Raw genomic sequence first — 7500 nt, forward strand, 5'->3', positions numbered from 1 at the left:
TCTCTCTCGCTCTCTCTCTTCTCTCTCTCTCTCTCTCTCCATCATCCCCGCGGCTCAGCTCCAACCGCACCGCCGCCCGGCGCTGCTCGCGGCCGGCACCCACGGGCGCTCCCCGGACCGGGGCCGGCACCGGCACCTCGCGTGGCTTTTGAAGGACACCTGAAGGCTAGCGGGGCCACGCGGCCGTCACACAGCTGGGGTCGGTAAAGACGCCCTCCCCGGCAGCGGGAGGGGCGACACCTCGCCTGCGACGGGAAGCGAACTGGAAAAGGAGACCGCCCTGCCCGAGCACCGGACACCCCCGCCGTGACTTCCCCGCGACAGAGAAGCCCCGGAAGGAGAGCCGGCCGGCCGAGGGCCCTCTCCGACGCCACCCGAAAAGCCTCATCGATCGGGCGCGCAGCCGAGGAAGGAGCCGCGCCAACAGTGACAAGGGCCCCACGGCCACGGTCCTGGGACAACGGCGACGGCCGCCCAAGCCCCACCTGCGCGCCAACAGCGACAAGGGCCCCACGGCCACGGTCCTGGGACAACGGCGACGGCCGCCCAAGCCCCGCCTGCGGAGCGCTCGCGGCAGAGGAGGAGCGCGGGGGGTGCCGCCACCCGCCCGCCCGTCTTCCCGCGGGCTCCAACGGCTTCCCCTTTCGGCTAGGCAACGGCAGGACTGGGACTGGGCTGGCCCGCCAGGCCGGGGGGACTCGGCTTCCCCTTCCGGCCCGGGGAACCCGGCCGAGCGTGCGAGAAAAAGTGCCACCGGACCGCGCCACCGGCGGCCGGCTCTCCCTTTTCCGGGAAAAAATTGCCGGGGGAGCGGCACGACAAAAAGGCACATGGAGGCGTGTTCGCAACGATCCGTGCTAGCCACGGGGGCCGCGGGCACGGGGCACCGGGGACCCGGGGGGGCGAGACGCGAGACTCACTCCCCCCACGGACCCGCCGGCTTCCCGCTCGCTCCCTTCTCTCTCGCCGCCGCCGCGCGCCCCTTCGTCGCAACGCTTCTCGGTGCCGCGGCTTAGGGCCGCCGGAGAAAAATTAAGAAGATCCGCGGAGGCCGGGCGGGCGCCCCCACTCTGCCCGCACGCCGGCGCGCCTAAACCGCGGAAAAAAAAAAGCCGGGCCCGCGTGGCAACCCAGCCCGCCCGGCATAAGCGGCTCGGTCCGTGCGGCCACGACCGAGGTGGGCGAGGCGCCGCCGCCTCGCCCGGGACAAGTCCGGGGGGCTCCCTCCGTCGGGTGCCGGGTCCGTCAACTCCAAAAAACTCTGCCCGCCAACGCGGGTCCACGGCTTAAGGCCGAGGAAGGGGGATGGTTTCAACAACGCGGGCCGGGGACGGGGCGCCCCGACCCCGGGCTCCGCAGCTTTACCGGGCGGGCCGACCGCCGCCGAGGCGGACCGACAGCCCAAAAAAGTGCCCGCCGAGTGGGCCCCGGCTTAAGGCCAGGCACGAAAGGGACGAGGCGCCGCAGCCTCGCCCGCCACCGCTGCCCAGGGGGGCCGCCCCCCCTTGCGAATCGGCCGGCAGAAGCCGGGCCGGCGCGGGAAAGCTCGCAGCTTCTCTCTCCGCCTCGCCTCGAACGCCAAGCGGTTTCCCTCTCGGATCGTCTTTCGGCAGCCCTTCTCTCTCGGCCTCGCGGGCAGATCGCCCCCGGTCCTCCGGCAGCCCTTCTCTCTCTCGGCCTCGCGGGCAGATCGCCCCGGTCCTCCGGCAGCCCTTCTCTCTCTCGGCCTCGCGGGCAGATCGCCCCGGTCCTCCGGCAGCCCTTCTCTCTCTCGGCCTCGCGGGCAGATCGCCCCGGTTCTCCGGCAGCCCTTCTCTCTCTCGGCCTCGCGGGCAGATCGCCCCGGTCCTCCGGCAGCCCTTCTCTCTCTCGGCCTCGCGGGCAGATCGCCCCGGTTCTCCGGCAGCCCTTCTCTCTCTCGGCCTCGCGGGCAGATCGCCCCGGTTCTCCGGCAGCCCTTCTCTCTCTCGGCCTCGCGGGCAGATCGCCCCGGTTCTCCGGCAGCCCTTCTCTCTCTCGGCCTCGCGGGCAGATCGCCCCCGGTCCTCCGGCAGCCCTTCTCTCTCTCGGCCTCGCGGGCAGATCGCCCCCGGTCCTCCGGCAGCCCTTCTCTCTCTCGGCCTCGCGGGCAGATCGCCCCGGTCCTCCGGCAGCCCTTCTCTCTCTCGGCCTCGCGGGCAGATCGCCCCGGTTCTCCGGCAGCCCTTCTCTCTCTCGGCCTCGCGGGCAGATCGCCCCGGTTCTCCGGCAGCCCTTCTCTCTCTCGGCCTCGCGGGCAGATCGCCCCGGTTCTCCGGCAGCCCTTCTCTCTCTCGGCCTCGCGGGCAGATCGCCCCGGTTCTCCGGCAGCCCTTCTCTCTCTCGGCCTCGCGGGCAGATCGCCCCGGTTCTCCGGCAGCCCTTCTCTCTCTCGGCCTCGCGGGCAGATCGCCCCGGTTCTCCGGCAGCCCTTCTCTCTCTCGGCCTCGCGGGCAGATCGCCCCGGTTCTCCGGCAGCCCTTCTCTCTCTCGGCCTCGCGGGCAGATCGCCCCGGTTCTCCGGCAGCCCTTCTCTCTCGGCCTCGCTGTGCCAAGCTTTTCCGGGAAAGACGGGAGCCGGGACAAAGCCACAGGCAGACTCGTCCCGGCTAGGCGGCACCTCCTCTGCCCTGCCGACCGCACCACCGCGGTCGCTCCCTTCCGCCTTAAACACAGGCACGGCATGAAGCCAACCTGTGGGGATGCGGCCCGTCACCTCGCTCCCATAATACGGACAGATGAGTCCGAAGGCGCCCAAGCCTCCAAGGGGACTGATGGAGCTCGACCGGGAAAAGGCGCCACCGCAGGCCGCCTCTTACGATGAGGCAGCCGGAGGCAGCCGGCAACAGCGACCCCTTGGAGAACTTCCGCAGCCGGCCGGGACAACAGGTCTACCCAGCACCGGCCGAAATACGACTAAGTCCCGCCGGATCCGGGGTAGACCTGGTGTCCCGCCGGCCCCGGGGTAGACCTGGTGTCCCCGGCCACGGGGTAGACCTGGTGTCCCGCCGGATCCGGGGTAGACCTGGTGTCCCGGGCTCCGGGGTAGACCTGGTGTCCCGCCGGCCCCGGGGTAGACCTGGTGTCCCCGGCCACGGGGTAGACCTGGTGTCCCGCGGGCTCCGGGGTAGACCTGGTGTCCCGCCGGCCCCGGGGTAGACCTGGTGTCCCCGGCCACGGGGTAGACCTGGTGTCCCGCCGGCCCCGGGGTAGACCTGGTGTCCCGGGCTCCGGGGTAGACCTGGTGTCCCGCCGGCCCCGGGGTAGACCTGGTGTCCCCGGCCAGGGGGTAGACCTGGTGTCCCGCGGGATCCGGGGTAGACCTGGTGTCCCGCCGGCCCCGGGGTAGACCTGGTGTCCCCGGCCACGGGGTAGACCTGGTGTCCCGCCGGATCCGGGGTAGACCTGGTGTCCCGGGCTCCGGGGTAGACCTGGTGTCCCGCCGGCCCCGGGGTAGACCTGGTGTCCCCGGCCACGGGGTAGACCTGGTGTCCCGCGGGCTCCGGGGTAGACCTGGTGTCCCGCCGGCCCCGGGGTAGACCTGGTGTCCCCGGCCACGGGGTAGACCTGGTGTCCCGCCGGCCCCGGGGTAGACCTGGTGTCCCGGGCTCCGGGGTAGACCTGGTGTCCCGCCGGCCCCGGGGTAGACCTGGTGTCCCCGGCCAGGGGGTAGACCTGGTGTCCCGCGGGATCCGGGGTAGACCTGGTGTCCCGCCGGCCCCGGGGTAGACCTGGTGTCCCGCCGGCCCCGGGGTAGACCTGGTGTCCCGAGCTCCGGGGTAGACCTGGTGTCCCGCCGGCCCCGGGGTAGACCTGGTGTCCCGCGGGATCCGGGGTAGACCTGGTGTCCCGCCGGCCCCGGGGTAGACCTGGTGTCCCCGGCCACGGGGTAGACCTGGTGTCCCGCCGGATCCGGGGTAGACCTGGTGTCCCGCCGGCCCCGGGGTAGACCTGGTGTCCCCGGCCACGGGGTAGACCTGGTGTCCCGCCGGATCCGGGGTAGACCTGGTGTCCCGCCGGCCCCGGGGTAGACCTGGTGTCCCCGGCCACGGGGTAGACCTGGTGTCCCGCCGGCCCCGGGGTAGACCTGGTGTCCCGGGCTCCGGGGTAGACCTGGTGTCCCGCCGGCCCCGGGGTAGACCTGGTGTCCCCGGCCACGGGGTAGACCTGGTGTCCCGCCGGATCCGGGGTAGACCTGGTGTCCCGCCGGCCCCGGGGTAGACCTGGTGTCCCCGGCCACGGGGTAGACCTGGTGTCCCGCGGGATCCGGGGTAGACCTGGTGTCCCGCCGGCCCCGGGGTAGACCTGGTGTCCCCGGCCACGGGGTAGACCTGGTGTCCCGCCGGATCCGGGGTAGACCTGGTGTCCCGGGCGGCGGGGTAGACCTGGTGTCCCCGGCCACGGGGTAGACCTGGTGTCCCGCGGGATCCGGGGTAGACCTGGTGTCCCGCCGGCCCCGGGGTAGACCTGGTGTCCCCGGCCACGGGGTAGACCTGGTGTCCCGCCGGATCCGGGGTAGACCTGGTGTCCCGGGCGGCGGGGTAGACCTGGTGTCCCGCCGGCCCCGGGGTAGACCTGGTGTCCCCGGCCACGGGGTAGACCTGGTGTCCCGCCGGATCCGGGGTAGACCTGGTGTCCCGGGCGGCGGGGTAGACCTGGTGTCCCCGGCCACGGGGTAGACCTGGTGTCCCGCCGGCCCCGGGGTAGACCTGGTGTCCCGGGCTCCGGGATAGACCTGGTGTCCCGCCGGCCCCGGGGTAGACCTGGTGTCCCCGGCCAGGGGGTAGACCTGGTGTCCCGCGGGATCCGGGGTAGACCTGGTGTCCCGCCGGCCCCGGGGTAGACCTGGTGTCCCCGGCCACGGGGTAGACCTGGTGTCCCGCCGGATCCGGGGTAGACCTGGTGTCCCGGGCGGCGGGGTAGACCTGGTGTCCCCGACCACGGGGTAGACCTGGTGTCCCGCCGGCCCCGGGGTAGACCTGGTGTCCCCGGCTCCGGGGTAGACCTGGTGTCCCCGGCCACGGGGTAGACCTGGTGTCCCGCCGGATCCGGGGTAGACCTGGTGTCCCGGGCTCCGGGGTAGACCTGGTGTCCCCGGCCACGGGGTAGACCTGGTGTCCCGCCGGATCCGGGGTAGACCTGGTGTCCCGCTGGATCCGGGGTAGACCTGGTGTCCCGCCGGCCCCGGGGTAGACCTGGTGTCCCCGGCCACGGGGTAGACCTGGTGTCCCGCCGGATCCGGGGTAGACCTGGTGTCCCGGGCGGCGGGGTAGACCTGGTGTCCCGCCGGCCCCGGGGTAGACCTGGTGTCCCCGGCCACGGGGTAGACCTGGTGTCCCGCCGGATCCGGGGTAGACCTGGTGTCCCGGGCGGCGGGGTAGACCTGGTGTCCCCGGCCACGGGGTAGACCTGGTGTCCCGCCGGCCCCGGGGTAGACCTGGTGTCCCGGGCTCCGGGATAGACCTGGTGTCCCGCCGGCCCCGGGGTAGACCTGGTGTCCCCGGCCCCGGGGTAGACCTGGTGTCCCGGGCGGCGGGGTCGACCTGGTGTCCCGCGGCCCGGGGTAGACCTGGTGTCCCGGGCGGCGGGGTAGACCTGGTGTCCCGGGGCCCGGGGTAGACCTGGTGTCCAAGGCCCCGGGGTAGACCTGGTGTCCCGGGGCCCGGGGTAGACCTGGTGTCCAAGGCCCCGGGGTAGACCTGGTGTCCCGGGGCCCGGGGTAGACCTGGTGTCCAAGGTCCCGGGGTAGACCTGGTGTCCCGGGCCCCGGGGTAGACCTTGTGTCCCGCCGGCCCCGGGGTAGACCTGGTGCCTCACCCTCCCCATCGAGCCCGGAGCCGGGCAACGCTCGCAGCCTCATATCACCCCGGAGCCAGACGGCTCGATCGGCCCCGTCCCGCGCAATGAACCCCACCCCGCTTTCCAGATTAATACCTACTTCATGGCCGCTCTAGTCGCTTGGAACGAGAAACTCATCCGGAAAAAACAAACAGACCATAACCATTGGCACATTTTATTTCTCCTCCTTTCGTATCCAGAGCACTCCCAGCCGAGCCGACGGGCAACCCGTGCCCCGTGGTCTGCCTGCTGACACGCTGAACTGGCGAAACAGCGCCCCCGCCCCCGCCCCGTCCCACCCACGCCCTCCTGAGACCCTACACAGCCCGGCCCCCCTGGCCCCGATGCGGCTCGCCCCGCCCCGCCCAGCGGTAGAGGCGGCCGCCGCCGGCACCACCGCCAGCACACAGGCGGCCACTTTCGGGCGGGTTCTTTCACGGTCCGCAGAGGTCTTCCGCCCTCGACCTCAGTCCAGGGGGCCGTGGGGGCTCGGTGCCGAGGCGCCCGGGGCCGGCACGAAGCCGCCGGCCCTTGGCCCTCGTCCGCACACAGACACAGATACAGCGCCACACCCACCGACCCCCCCCCCCCCCCCGTGCGCACGCTCACTCCCCAAGGTCATCCCTTCAGGCCACCACACCGCCCCCTCGCCGCCCCCCGCCACCTGCCCCCGCCCCCCCGCCGGGCGGCGGGGCACGCCCACCCGCCCGCCCGCCTGCCTGGCTGCCCGTCCGCATGCACGCTCTCGCGTGCCCTCACTCCCTGGCCCTGGCCCCGTCCCCGTCCCCGCCACCGCCCCCTGCCCTTACCCCTGCCCTTGCCGTCTCTGTCGGAGCCGCCCACGCCCGTCGGCGGTTGGGGGCGCCCCACCCAGCCTCTCCCATCAGCCTCCCTGGCGCCGTCTGCATACCTTTCCCGCTTGCTAGGCACCCGTAGAGGAAGGCCGGCCAGGGACCACAGGTCTAGCCACGGGCTAGGCGGCCGTGAGCTAGGGCCGGCGCGGGACACCAGGTCTACCCCGGGGCCAGCGGGACACCAGGTCTACCCCGGGCCCTGGGACACCAGGTCTACCCCGCTGCCCGGGACAACAGGTCTATCCCCCGGGGCGGGCGGGACACCAGGTCTACCCCGGGGACATGGACACCAGGTCTACCCCGGGGCCCGGGACACCAGGTCTACCCCGGGGCCTTGGACACCAGGTCTACCCCGGGGCCCGGGACACCAGGTCTACCCCGGGCCCTGGGACACCAGGTCTACCCCGCCGCCCGGGACAACAGGTCTACCCCGGGGCCTTGGACACCAGGTCTACCCAGGGTATTAGGACACCAGGTCTACCCCGGGCCCTGGGACACCAGGTCTACCCCGCCGCCCGGGACACCAGGTCTACCCCGGGGACTTGGACACCAGGTCTACCCCGCCGCCCGGGACACCAGGTCTACCCCGGGTCCTGGGACACCAGGTCTACCCCGCCGCCCGGGACACCAGGTCTACCCCGGGGACTTGGACACCAGGTCTACCCCGGGCCCTGGGACACCAGGTCTACCCCGCCGCCCGGGACACCAGGTCTACCCCGGGCCCTGGGACACCAGGTCTACCCCGCCGCCCGGGACACCAGGTCTACCCCGGGGACTTGGACACCAGGTC

The sequence above is a fragment of the Melospiza georgiana genome, chromosome 30 (assembly GCF_028018845.1).
Source record: "Melospiza georgiana isolate bMelGeo1 chromosome 30, bMelGeo1.pri, whole genome shotgun sequence".
Lineage (NCBI taxonomy): Eukaryota > Metazoa > Chordata > Aves > Passeriformes > Passerellidae > Melospiza > Melospiza georgiana.